The 14332-nt window shown below is 39.3% G+C and overlaps 1 long non-coding RNA gene across 1 annotated transcript in view; it reads right to left on the bottom strand.

The window, feature by feature from the left end:
• The window catches only part of LOC114115115 (uncharacterized), a 162052-nt gene extending 150604 nt beyond the window's left edge, over positions 1–11448 (bottom strand). Inside the window, exon 1 of the long non-coding RNA XR_003589603.3 lies at positions 11371–11448. This is a non-coding gene — a long non-coding RNA (uncharacterized LOC114115115). The remainder of the gene's footprint in view (positions 1–11370) is intronic.
• Positions 11449–14332: the final 2884 nt, after the last annotated feature.

The following is a 14332-nucleotide window of genomic DNA, read 5'->3' on the forward strand; positions in this document are numbered from 1 at the left end:
GGTACAGTGATCTGATTGCATGGGCTTAGTGTCACACTGCAAATATCTCTTTCATTCATTCCCTGAACCTTTGTATATGACGAGAAAGACGCCAGTCACTGGAGAGAAAGCCAAGAAATGCCCACCATTGTTCTCATTGCCTTGGCTTCCTTTCCCTGCCCGCTGTTACATCTCCATGGGAGAAGGCACTCCTAGATGTGTCCTTGCAAGAGCTTGTCTCTGATCCCTCACAGATTTCTCTTCTCACTCACAAATATGACTTTCTCTTCCTGTATGTATCTATGAATAGACAATCCTTTGTAAATTAGTAATTCCCAAAGCAATCAGTCTGGTAATGAATATGGCAGTTCCCAATGTTCACTTAAAGACATGTAGCTCTCTTAAAAAGAAGAGGTGTACTGGGTATATTCTATTCAAATAATGCATGAAGCCTTCTCCCTGCCATTTGGGAAATAAATAAAATCTATGGACTGGGACTCATGAACTCCAGGCTCAAGTCTGCCACTAACTTGGCAGGGTCCTTAAGAAAGCCATTTGACTCCTCTAAGTTCAGTTAGCTCCTGTGGCATACCATCTGACACCCTGCAGCTACTGGGAACATTGGAAGTGGACAATTCTCAGCTAAAAGCCCCTCTGGATTTTGTCTTGGCTGAAATATTCGTGTAGCCCAAAGCTGCATTTAATGATCGGTTGGTCATTGCAAGAGTACAGAGGTCTGGTCCCCTTGATCAATTTGGTACAGTTCTGCAGGGAGATCCCAGCTTCTGGGTTCCCTGTAGAATTAGCTACACCTTTGCTGGAACTGCATGGATTTTTAACTCCTCCCTCTGCCCAGGTGTCCTTTTCCTTCCCTGCAGGTGTTGATCCTGAAAGCCTCCCCAATAAAATTCTTGCACACAAATCTCCACTCAGCCTTACCCAAGATTCAGAGTTTGCCACCCACCTGGGACACTCATCCTTCCCTTTCCCATCAACCCAATAAGCAGGCTGTGCTAGATGCCTCATTTCTGTCCATAAATAGGAATAAAGCACAGCGGCCCAACTGCCAGGTGTATAATATAATCAGCAGAGGCAGCAGTGGCTGGATCTCATGTGCCTCTGAATCCAGCTGTAACTCTGAATTACAGAATCCAGGACACAGCTCTTCAAATGCTATGAAACAAGTGGTTCAGTGGCAACAGAGGCACTGAATATTAGGACCTCTGGGTTGGAGCCCTGTCTCTGCCACTTACTTGCTACATGACTCCAGGTGAGTCTCTCTGCTGGGTCTCATTTTCTTAACCTACCAAATAAGAGGCTTTGTCATTCCCTTCTCTCAACTTTTAAACAAATTTATGCCATCTCTGCTTTGAAAAGAAAAAAAGTCATTTTTTGGAAAAATCAGTCTCTCATTCAATATCATACAAAAGCACACATTAGGTGCCTAATTGTTCATGACATTGTCTGGTGCCTTATGCAGGGCTGGTTCTCAGAACCCTTTGGCCTGAGCTGAATGATGTGAATAAAAAGTCACCTTGCCAAAGAGGCAGCCTCCCTGGATTCAACATGCCACTCAGCCACAAAGGAGAAATCTGCTGGAAGTTCACTCTTCAATACATGAGATTGTCATGCATTCGGGGGATGACTAGAAAGGAATGGAAACTAATGGACGTAGAGTACCTGCTAAGTTTCTTTCACTGACTTTCACCTTTTTTACATAGTTAATTTCATTCCAGCCATATTACCTGAAAGTAAGCCATTGCCCTCTCCATGTTATAGGTGAAGCCTGTAGAGAACGCACAACAAACCAGGGTCATGCATGGAGAATGCGGAAGAATGAAGGCTAGAAGCCACCGGAGTTTCACTGCACTGTAACAGAGGTGCCTGCTCCATTGCCTCCTCGAGTTGGGAGACTCCTTGATGGCAGGTCCCACATTTCTCTTATTTGTATCTTGAGCACCTAGTACAGCGGTAAGCATTTGTTGTTACTAAACTCATGTGTATGACATTAATTAATTAAGACCTCCTGACTTCTTTTGCCATCATTATTATACCAACACACAATCAGTCTTGCTTCTTTACCTCAAAATTTCTATAAAAATGATCAATCTTGAGACAAAAGATCAATCCCGACTCACAAAAATGTAGCTTTTTACAGTCTTCCAACTTACATGGGGACACCAGTCACTTGTCAACTCGAGGACTCCACGGCTGGCTAACTAGTCTCCGCTCTGTTTACTTGCATGAGACTAGCTCACTTGGGCCAGCCAAGCAAGGGCTCCCATTGATTTTTACTAAAAAGCCATTATGCTTCTGAAAGCTATTGCATTTTAAGATGGTTTAAATGCATCCATCTTGTCATTTTTAACCATGCCCAGAATAAGCATCCTAAAGATACTTGATCATTCAATTAGACTAAATGAGGCCAATGTATATGCTGCTGCCGCAGAGGTTATCATGCTTAATAAAACATACTTTATAAACCCCGTGAAGGCTGTAATTAAATTTATAGGAAGCCTTCCGCACAACTTGAACAAAGGGTGCCTAAATGGTGTGTGTGGGTCTGTGTCTGTGGGTGTGTGTTTTGTGAGTGCTTGTGTGTATTGTAAAGTCCTGTTCCATAAGGATTATAGCTCCCCTGCTGTTTGGAAAAGATAATTTCACTTGTAACACTAATAACTTGAGCAGGGGAGAAGCTGGCCTGGTGAATGGAATGCACTTCACTGCACATCTTGGCTCAGCTAGAAATCGGAAACAGATGGTCCTTGCGGCTGGTTTCCCACTCGAGCCCGCTCACTGCCAGCCTGTGGTCTTCAGTGAGCTGCTGCTGGCAGTCTGTGACTTGAACATAGTAGGACAGTGGCAAAAGAAATCAAATCTTTTCCAATGAGCAGCAAGTTATAATGAAATTTGACAGATCTGACATTCTATACCCAACATCTAGTTAGAATATATTAACCTTTTAGTTTTCTTAAGCGCCTTGCATAGAAGTTGTGAATATACTTATTAGAGGGTTGTGTTGTATGCATGTTTTTCCTTTCCTTTTTTTTTCCTTTTTAACAGGGGGCAGAGGGTTTAGTTCAGTCTTGGGTGGCAGCTGGTTGACAGAAAATGCAGAGAAAATAAAAGAGAATTTCTAAATGGCAGTGAAGAACAAGAACTGCCACGAAACCCAGTTCTTCACAGGGCACAGGCGGGTGAGTTTCTGCTGAAAAAAATTATCAATATTTTTCTTGAACAAAAAGATACATATCCTAGATCAAAAATCTGGACAATCTCTGGGCATATTATTAAAATGGATGGGGCTGTCTGGACCCCCTGGCATTTTCTTCAATTCTGCCCTTTTCAGCTTTGCAGCATTTGCTTCTGCCATACGGTGAGAAAACCATGCCAGGTGACTTGGGACACTGTCTTATTTTGTGGGTTTTTTTTAAGTCCCCACACTCATGCCTAGTAATATGAGTACCTGTGCAAAAGACTTTGATACTTTCATCATAAAGGGCTAAATCTCCCTCCAGAGACTTTGGCATTTTTCTAGGCTTCAGCAGAACTAGACTGTCTATCCTTTCGTGTAGATTCTTCCTCTGGTTTCAAAGCTTACATGTGAGTGACATTTTTATTTTCAGTGTTAGACAGTGACGTCCTGAACATCATTTTAGGATTTTCCACCTGATTAAAGTTAGAAAAGACCTTGGCTATAGATAATCTCTCTTTCATACAAGCTTTTTTTCAAGTCTTAGATACCCATTGCCCTAAACTGAACTTCAGTTTCAGCCACAGGGTACATTTCTAATTTCATTATTTTCAAAAATTTGGAGAGTTGTTTCAGTAAGCTTAACAACCAAGGATAGAAAAGAAATTTTTAAAAATCTTCTGAGAGCTAGCTAACTAGAGCAGGAAAAGCTGGGCTTTCTTGTCAAGTAAGTACCAGGCTGTCTCAGCTCTTCAAACTTTCGTATGTGTCCTTAGGCAAGGCTCTTACCTGTTGGATCTTGACCTGCAAATTGAAAATAATACTAACCTTCTAGGTTGTTGTAAAGCTTAAATGGTATATCACACCTGAAAGTACCTCAACAAGCACTTAGCAGGTGCTGAGTGCTTTCATGGTTTGGAGGCAGCACCAGCCTGGTAAAGCTCTGGAGTCATAATTTCTAGCCTTGAATACTTCTTCCATCTCTAGCTCCAGGATCCAAAACAAGCTGCTTCAACTCTTAGAGCCTGTTTTCTTGCTTTTAAAATAGAGTTACTAATAGATCCAACCTCACAGGACCTATCTGAAAAGAAAAATCTTACAACAGTACCTAGCTAAGAGGAAGCACTCAATGTTAGCTATTGCATGCAAAATCAAGTTGCTCTTCTCCTAAGTTTCAAATTTCTAATAGCCCTAGAAACAAAGCTTCAAAAGGAAAAAAAAAAAAAAAAAAAAACAAGGTACTTGCCAGCATTGCAAAAGTTTCTACTAAATGAGTGAATGAATGAATAAATGAATGACCTGTGTTCATTAAAGAAAATGAGAGTATAATCTGTCTCTGAGAGTACCAGTGGATGATACAGATAAGGAAGGCAACAGGAATTCAAAGGTGCTAGACATCACTGCAAACTGGGGTCTTGAAGAAGGGTGTTAACTAGTAAAAGCAGATGTACTAGAATGGTCAGTAGTTCAAGGTAAACGAAAAGGCTCTTAAAATACGAGATGAATGCAAATTTCAAATCAGCTAATGTTCTGTGCCTTTTTACCATCTTTCTCTCACTATTTAGGGAGCCCCTATTGTTTGTCCATCATAGGGTTTGACCTCATAGCTACTGAGATAAACAAGACACGGCCCCTGCCCTCAAGCATCTCAAGGTTCAGGAGGGAAGGCTGACTGGGAGGCAGATGGTTCCAGAAAAGGGTACTAAGAGCTGAATGGAGCAAGGCACAGATTTTTATGGAAGCACAGAATGAAGATACCTAACCCAGTCTCACAGGGCAGAACCAGAAGCAGAAAGAGAGGGGATTCCCTCCACAAATGAATAATAGTAACAAAACATCAATAACAAAATAATAGTTTTGCTTGAAAACTTGTTACATATCAGGAACTATTGATTTTATGCATATTTTTTACTAACTTTATATTTACATATATATGTATGTTTGTATGTATATATTTAATAACAATTGCTATCTTCATTTTTCTGATTAGGACTCAAAGAATCAAAGATGTTAAGTAACCTGGAAGTGGTCACACAGTAACTAACCACTCCAGCATATGGGCAATTGGACTTCAGAAACTGTCTTTCCAATGACTCTGCTATCCAGCCTCTGAAAATCATTAATATTCCATTTCATGTTGACTTTTAGCAGCATACAACAAAAACCAAAATCTTGCCTCGGTATTGCACACCTGTTGGCAGTGAAGTCTTCAAGGTCTTTACCCAAATGAACTGCAGTAAACACACAGATGGGAATGCCCCAGTCCCTCAGTTCTTCCAGGTTCTTCCATTCAACCAAGGCAGGTGGGTAGCTGATTTGGACAGCATTGGCCACAGACCGCCAGAAAGAGGCTGGAAAATGACTTGTTCTTTGCCCCAGGGGGCTCTTGTTATGAGAAAACGATTCCTGTTCTAATGTTCCCCCACAGTCAGTCGGGCCATACTCCTCATCCATGCCCAGCAGTTTAACCCACCATTTGACTTCACAGCTAAGGGGATTCCTACTTCTTAGAAAACACGTTCCAAGGAAGTAAGAAAGTTCCAATCCGGATGGGCTCATTTCTTGACAAGAGTGCTGTCTTTGCCTCAGATTCATTCACGTGCAGTGGGAAGAAGTATTCAAATGACAAGAGTTAAATTCAAAACATGTAGCCACTTTCTGTTAAATTTTTTTTCTGACTGAAAGCAAACCATTTAGATGTTTGTTTCCAAAAAGGCATCTGTCAGCAATCAAAGGGGAAAAATGCATAAAGCAAATGCAATTGTTTGGAGTAGCATTTCCTGGATCATGTTAAATGCTTGAATTGCTCCCCATTATGCTCACCAAATAATTTTATTTCCCACAATAATTGCAATATTTAACATGTTTTATTTAATCTTGTTTTAAGGCTATTAACAACAGGCCACACTGTGAAAAGATTGATTGCTATATGGGAAAGGACAGTTTCCACCAGCCTCTTAGAGAACAATGATAAAGTTAAATGCACCTAATTGTTTTGGATTTAAAACACTATTATCCAATAATATTTCTCATTTCTTTGTTCAAAACTACTTTGCCATCTCCTGTAAAATCCTCCCAAGTATTCCATCATTCACAGAATGAAATCTGGACTCCAGTTTACCTTATGCCCCATTCATTCATAAACAATGTGTGTGCATGGGGTGTTCTGAGTCTCAGAAATGCACCTACTCAGATCAGAGACACCTTCAACTTCAGAGTCTGCTGCAGGACAAATTAAAAATTGTACCCACGAACCTGGACCCACGAATCCAAAATACCCTTGTGCCTTTGTACTCTAGAAGAAGGCTGAGCAGACTCTAAAGCAAGGGAACTTTGGTTTTGTCTGCTTGTCAGAGGCAAGTTGGAAAGGATGAGATGGAACAAGAGGTTGATTCAAAGGCAGAATGCTACTTCGTTTCTTTTCTTTTTTCCCTTTAATTTCTGGTTTATTCTATTTTACATTTATACAGAATTTTCAACTCTTTTCCTATTTTGTTCTCCAGCTGAAGAAAGACTAGGTCGTTTTAACGACGTTGCAGTTATACAAGGCAACAACTGTTTTGACTGGCAAGGTTTTGCTTGTGGACACCTAAAGTAACTTAGTGTTCCCTGTGCTTCTGACTCTCTTTCTCAACAGAGAGGTGACACCAAAAGAATAAAGACTGCAAAATCCTTCTAAGGGTAATGCTAATATCCATATTTGATAATCATTTTCAATACCACCGCCTACACTCATTTGGAGAAATCCCATTAAATAAGGGATGAGAAAGGGGGAAAATGCCATACTTTACTAGATTTGTGGTTCATTCTGTAAGAAACAGTCTGTAGATCGTGCTTTAAATGCTAAAACATTTCAGGTGCAACTGGATAAAATTTGCTTTGCAGGAATTATGTTTGTCAAAGCAGCCATTTTGCTGATGCTAAGTGGTTAAAATAACACCAACTAAGGAAGAGGTCAGAAATAGGAAAACAAAAGCCACCAAAATTTCACCTCTTTGGAACTGATACTGTGCCTGAATAAGTTCATCTAAATATTATTCAGTTGAAAACGTGACTAGAAAAAAATCTCTTGGATAGTTTGGCTGTAAATGCACAACTTTTCAAATAATCACAGTTCAGTTACCCTGAAAAACACCAGAGATAAATTCTCCCATGCTCCGGAGTGCCTATACAGGAGACCTGGAATATAAAGAATTATAATATCACTGCTAGCTTCTCGGAGATGAGCAAATCGTTTGTATTTAGGGGAAAAAAAATGGGATGTGTTTGGTACATGATTCTTATTAAGGTATTTCTGCAGTTCCTAATTTCACACAGTTAGCAAGAATAAAATATAACAAATCCAAGACATCCTTTCTATTTCTTTCTCCCATCTTAGTCCTAAAGTCAAATGACTTGAAATTCAGCAGTTTCTTGGAGGTCTCAGTTAAATTTAAAAAAATTATTTTTACAACCATTCTTATTGGTAGGTCCATGTGGTGGTTTATTTTTCCTGCTAAAGAAAGGATGTGTGGCTAAAAATCCCCGCGAAGAAGATGGCTTGGTTACAGTAAGGAAATCAGATGCAATTTTCCCTGAATAAGGACGTCCTCAGTCAAGTTTAGCCTGAATTGTGTTAACCTGGGTTGAAAATAACTGAACCACTTTATTAACAAACAATGGGAAAGCCCAGAATTAACTTTTGTTTAAAAAAAGGTGCACCCAAAGATAGCCATGGTACCTAACCTAGATGGGAACTTGTGAAATATCCGTAATGTATTTCCTCCTAGAAAAACACACATGTAAATACAATACCAGCAGAACCAAAAAGCAAGGGACCTGAATGTTGTCCTCTCATGTTTTTGTTCCTTCATAACCAAATCAGCTGATGAATCGTTTTTAAAAAATAAGGTGAGTAAGGAAGCATATTTTTTCCCCAGACTTTTTGTATTCCTTGGGAAACCTGTTCAGCTGTCCACAGACTTAGTTTTAGACTTTTTGCTTTGCTTCCAACAAGATGTGTAAGACAAGAAAACTGAACTAAACACTTTTTTAAATGCACAGCTCACGTTCCTGAGAAAAGTGGCTGTGAAAAAACAGATACTGAATCAGACTTAAAGTCGAAGAAGGGGGGGGTGGTGTAGAAAGAAAAAAAAGCCCAAAACATCGCATGATAGTCTCTAAGCAGTTCCATCTGTCAAGCAGAAATTTTAGGCTAATAGCCTGTGGCGATCCCTCCGCAGTCCACTACCTGCCTTTGTCCTATTAAATCTCTTTATTCTCCTTAAAAAAAAAAAAAAAAAAGAGGGGGGATTGGTTGTTGGAAGGAAAGGAAAACCCTTGCAGACCAAAATCATCTGAGTGATGAAGCCCTAATTTTAACCGCCTCGCTTTGATGTGTAGCAGTGGGTTCTTGTTTTTTAAAAAGGAGAGAGAAGACAGTGCTAGGAGCAGAAGAGTTTTCATCTCCACTTCACCTTGCCACTGGGTCTGTGAGAGATTGGTTCATTGTCAAGGAGATTTTTTTTTTTACCCATGATTCCATATGGTATGGACCGGACTACATGTTGCCCCACATGCCACTGCAAATGTTTTCTCAATTAGGTGTCTTATCTCCCGTGAGTTAGCATCAGATGAAGCTTGCTGACAGCGTAATGGCAGGGAAAGCTTCCGACGGCTCCATCAAATGGCAGCTCTGCTACGACATCTCGGCCAGAACTTGGTGGATGGTGAGTTGGCAGCCGGGGCTGCTTTTTTTTTTTTTTTTTTCCCCTTTTCTATTTTCCCTCCCTCTTTGACAAAATGTCCCAGACCTCACATTCATCAAATTCACATTTGATTTTTTTCACACTCTTCAGTGAGGCAGCCTCACACCGCTTCCTCCTGCCATCCTCTCTCTGCCACTCTGAGACTTGAGTTCCCAGGAAGGCTTGTCCTGCTTTTCCACAGGACAGTGAATGGGAGTCGTTGTGTTTCTGTTTTTTCGCTTGTTTGTTTTTATTTTTTTAAGAGAATATCAGAAGTTTTAAGGGAGAGTTGGATATTTTAGCCAAGTCGAACTTGGGGTTTAAAAAAAAACAGACACATTTATCCTGGCCCTCAGGCTTTAGTGCCTCTGTCTAGCTTTACGTCTTCCTTACTTTTGTTTTCAGGGACTCTGGGGTGTGTGGTTTTTCCTTGACTGTGGTATTTTTTGAGGACACATGTTGGGTGCTGGGAGAAGCTAACCCTGGGTGAGTTCGGCTGTTTGCCCCATTAATTGGATGGCCTGAAGTCACCTGTGGGAGACCTCTGGGTCCCCACTCCCTGTTTTCCATCTGGGACCCACAGCCCTCATTTAACTTTCCCCCGTTTGTTTATGTCAAAGCAGGTCTTCAGTCTCTCAGGAACTCTAGCACTGAGTGGGAAAGACTTGCACACCCTATCTTTTCAAAATTCTGGGTCCAAATAAAGTTTTAGTAAAAGTTCCACCCTGCAGCCGCAGAATGAGTTAACTCACATGTCACGGTCAAGCAGGCCAGACAACCTTTGACATCCTGGATCTGTAAGAGGTAGAACAAGTTGGGAGGATGCACAATAGCTTATTGTCACGGGAGATGCAACTCCGGTGCGGAAGAAAGTCCTCAAATCATTACCGCCCTCGTTAGGGTGGTGTTCGTTAAGGATTAATTCGTTAGCAGCGCATTTCTAGTTTTCCGTAATTATTATTCTTGCGGCAAGCGTGAATTCTTCCAGGGAGTGAAAAAAAAGTTTGCTGCCAGGACAATGAATGTATTATCCGTTCCTAACTGGACCGTGAACTTCAGCTCATTTCACATAGATATCAGTTTAAGAAAAAAATGAGAGGGAGAGAGAGAGGTAGAGAGTGGTGTTGGAGGAGGCTGGCGAATGGAATTACAGGACGGACAAGTTGGTTTCATTGTATGCTCTCCGGGAAGAGTTCTCCTTTCCTCTTCCTGGACCGGTGGTGGCATCATTTTGGCATGTTTTAGGAATTCTGAGGACTGAGAGACTATTAAAAGTGAGCTTCTGCAGGATTCTATTCGGCTGCTTCTTGGGGTGCAGCAGGATGTGCATTCTAAGGACTCTTGAGTTAAGGTGGTTGTGGGTATGTGTGTCCATATGTGTGTGAACTTGCAATTTCTTAACTAGACCTTAGAAACTTTACCAGTGATTTCAGGACAATGTTACTCGCGGCTTTTGGTTAATTAGACTAGCAGTAGGCTATTCACTTCCATCCTGAACTTTTATTCAGGGCACTTGTTTTCCCATAAGAGTTTCTGCCAGCAAGAACAAGGTTTGCTTGTATGCAGTGATGTTGTCTATTGCTTTAGCGTTATACAGCTTGTTAAACACTAGAAATGAACATACTGATTGGTTTAGCTATTATTTTCTAAGCTAAGTTGTAAGTTAAAAAAAAAAACTGCACGCTGATGTCATATTCTGGGTGACATTCTACTTCCCTGTATTTCAAGAGTTCATAGATTTTATAGACTGTTACTTTTTATGGCAAATTGTGTCATCTTTTTTTTTTCTTTCTTGCAAAGATCACCAAATGCTCCTCTTTTTGTAACTCGGAAAACTGTCATTTCCTTTATGTAAAGTTTACTTGGAAGTTGCTTTTCATTTAAAATTATTTTACAGATGTTTTACCGCCGGGAATATAAAATATAAAAGTGGTGGAAACATTTAGCAATGCAGTCGACTGAAAATAAACAATGCTGTAAGCTCACATGCTGCTGTTTAGGCTGTATACTACAGGAAGTTTCTTCACTTCAGTCCTTCTAGATCTTTGCTTTGAAAAGGAGTGAGAAATCAGAGTGCTCTTGAAAGAACTTGTAGAAGCTACCATAGAGAATAAATCGATTTTTATTTCCCTCAAAGGTGACCACAGACCACAGCGTTTTAGATCTGCCTATTCCAAATAACTCTAATGTAAACTTCCCATTACTGATGGGAAATTGAGGACTTTGGGGTCGGGAGGGAGAGGATTAATTAAAATTAAAACAAATTTTGCATTTTCTCTTAGCTCTTATCTTTCCTTGAATAGCATTCACTTCCTCTCCCTCCACATCCCTTCGTCACCCCAAACAATTTTTCCCAATTCAAAAAAAAAAAAAGAAATTTTTAGACATGCTCCTAGCTGATATGCTTCTTTAACCAAAGAACAGCACAAGATCTGAGTTTCGCACTAAAGGCAAATAAAGCTTTAAAATTACCTCATGCGTCATCTGGCTGCACAGACTCCGGGCTGCATAGTGGGAACCTCCGGCTTGGTCCTCCCAGCATACAAAGGCAACTCAGTGAATGCCCCCTCCGCCCGTGGAGGCTCGGCCTCAGCTGCCAGCACCGGGATATGCAATTTTGCTTTTTAATGAATCGTAAACAATTTGTATGGCAAATGAGTTTGTTTGTTTTAGTTTGGGGGCATATGTTGGACCAGGTTGTAGACATCCATTACCAACTCCAAATTTTGGGGGTGAGAATGGACAGAGCGCCTCAGATCATTTTTATTTTTCTAAATAATAAAGACCCTACTAGAATGAAAGAAACCAGTTAATCAAAGACTGAGAGTAACAACCTCTCTCATCTTTCCTCTCTCTCCCTCTCCATCCCCACCCCCTCTCCTAATGTACCCTGGCTTACAGTAGGGTTTTAACCTCACTTTTTGATAACTAATTGGAGAGCAGTTGACTAAATTAATCAGGGGCTTTTTGAAGTACAAATTTTAGCTTTGTCTTTATAAAGCTACTTTTGTCTGAGAAACAAGTGTTTTAAAATGAGAAATACTGAGAAGTGCCTTCTCTATCTTCTATCACTTTTTTTTTTTTTTTTTTTTACTGAAGCTAATGTCTTGAAGGACATAGGGTATAAGAAATGCTAAATACACTTTCGTTATCAAATTGGAATAAGAAATGGGTCTTGATACGCAAAAGTCAAATGAAAACTTTTATTCCAGCCCAAGAAGTTGTAAACAACTTAGAAGTTAACAAGCGACCAGGGTTCGAGCATGCACATTTTAACAGTAATTACCTTTGGCGCTGCCACTTATGAGAAATCTTTTGATATCTGAGCCACTTCTCTAATGCTTTAATCATGCAAATCAAGAAATAGATATTACGTATCAACTTAATCTAGCTATGTTGTGACATCTCTATTTGAAACCTTCCGGTATAAAACTCCGGAAAACCCTTGTGAAATTTTCCTTCACTCCAAATGATATGGAAGTGCCCTGAATGTCTGTATATGCTTCAAAATATAATTCTATCCAGTGGAGTAACCTTCATTCTACCTACTTGGCATTAAAGTAAAGGCAGAATAAACCTTCTCTTCCTAATGATTAGCTGATAACAAGATACTATAGGATTGTTTTTATGTGAACTACAAATTTGTCTTGCCTCTATGATCAAATTTAAAAACTCACAGTGACTATTAAATGAAGGCTATTGAATCATCCTGCATCTCCCTCACTCCCTAGGTTCCCAAGCACTGATTTTGGAAGTATTCTCTCTAGAAATTGCCATACAATTTTTCAGTCAAGAACTATCCAAATTTTTACATCTCAGATTTTGTGTGCCATGAAAATGCTTGGGCAGGAAGGATATGCTATGCCTTATAATGTAAATGCCTTTAAAAATATACATTTCTGCATATATAGACAGATAGGTATAGATAAATTAGCAAGGTACTTCTATGAAACACTTGTCTTTCTGTGCTCAACAATTTAAAAAAACTCTCAACTCCAGCCTACTTTTCAAATGATTGGCAGTCCTAACCGCTGCAGACACAAAAATTCATATTTCATGCAAACCTTTTGTTGTTATTTGCTTAGTTTCACATCTTATGTTGTATTTATTGTTTCAATTTTTTGAACTGTTATTTCGGAATGAAACACCTTTTGTTAGATATTGGCTTCCATATTCCTAAGAAGACATTGCTTAATGAAAATTTTTCTGTGCATCTGCTCTAGCTCTTTCATGATGATGAGTAAAATAACTTGGAATTCGCTACAATAGCCATAAAATGAAAACAATTAAAATCAGAGAATTCTGAAAATAAAAAATCTTATCTGCTCAGCATCCAGCATTTTATCAAAAGAAAGTGTTCGTGATAAACAGATCTACACACATTTATTTCAAGCATTTACACACTCCATGTGAACTTGTTTTTAAATATACAGTTGCCTTATTTTATCAATCATTATAAAGATGTGCAACTCTATTAATTAATCTAAGAAAATACATTAATTTCAAAGGTCTCTGTACACCCCAAAAACTATTTTCTTACAGTATTAACAATAATCGATTGAATGAAGTAGAATATTTTTCTCCCGCATACACTAAGAAATTATCCTTATCATTTTCTTTTTGGTTAGCCTTACACAACATTTTTCAAAGTACCATTTACTATACTTAGAAACAGATACATTAAGCTATGTTCCTATTTTTTTCTTTAAATCAAATTATGATCCAAACGTACTTCATCCAGAAATGTGATTGGTTACTTAAGTTAGCCTATGTACTTCTACTATCTTTTTTAAAATCTTGATTTCCTGTTATTACACTCATATTTCTCCTATGAACTTTAAACAGTAAAATAAGTGCTTTGTCCTTACTTATTTTCTAGTTGATTTTCCTTCACCTGTCCCGAATATTGTCAGGAATGTTTCTAATTTAAAACCAAAAGAATCAGGGGCTGATTAGAAGACAGGAAATTGGAGGATTAAACTGTCTGGTTGAACTTCCTTTACTTATCAGCACTCAGTAATTCACACTGGATTACAAACTCAACAGGACCATTTTTACAATGCATTGTTCCTTCTGGATGTTTACATATACACAGTGTCTCTGAGGGAGTCTGTATGTGTGTGTGTACATGTGCACGCTATCTGTGTCTGTGTGTGCATTCATGAGCATGAGAGAAAAGGGTCAGCAGCTGGTAGTTATAAGTAGATGCTTTTAAGAGGAACAGTTTTAAACCAAAGGGGCTTATACTAGTGGTATGAAAGTTCATTCAAAGACTATAATCCCGGGATATTCTCAAAACTTTCTTATTAAAACAGTTCTGTGAAACCAAGCAAATAAGGATACTACAAAGGAGAAAGCAAGATGCACTATTTGAGAAGTGAAAAGTAGTTGGTGGTCCCTTATGCAGTTCATCTCTCCATAGTTCCGCTCCAAA

This window comes from Ovis aries, chromosome 1, assembly GCF_016772045.2.
Source record: "Ovis aries strain OAR_USU_Benz2616 breed Rambouillet chromosome 1, ARS-UI_Ramb_v3.0, whole genome shotgun sequence".
Lineage (NCBI taxonomy): Eukaryota > Metazoa > Chordata > Mammalia > Artiodactyla > Bovidae > Ovis > Ovis aries.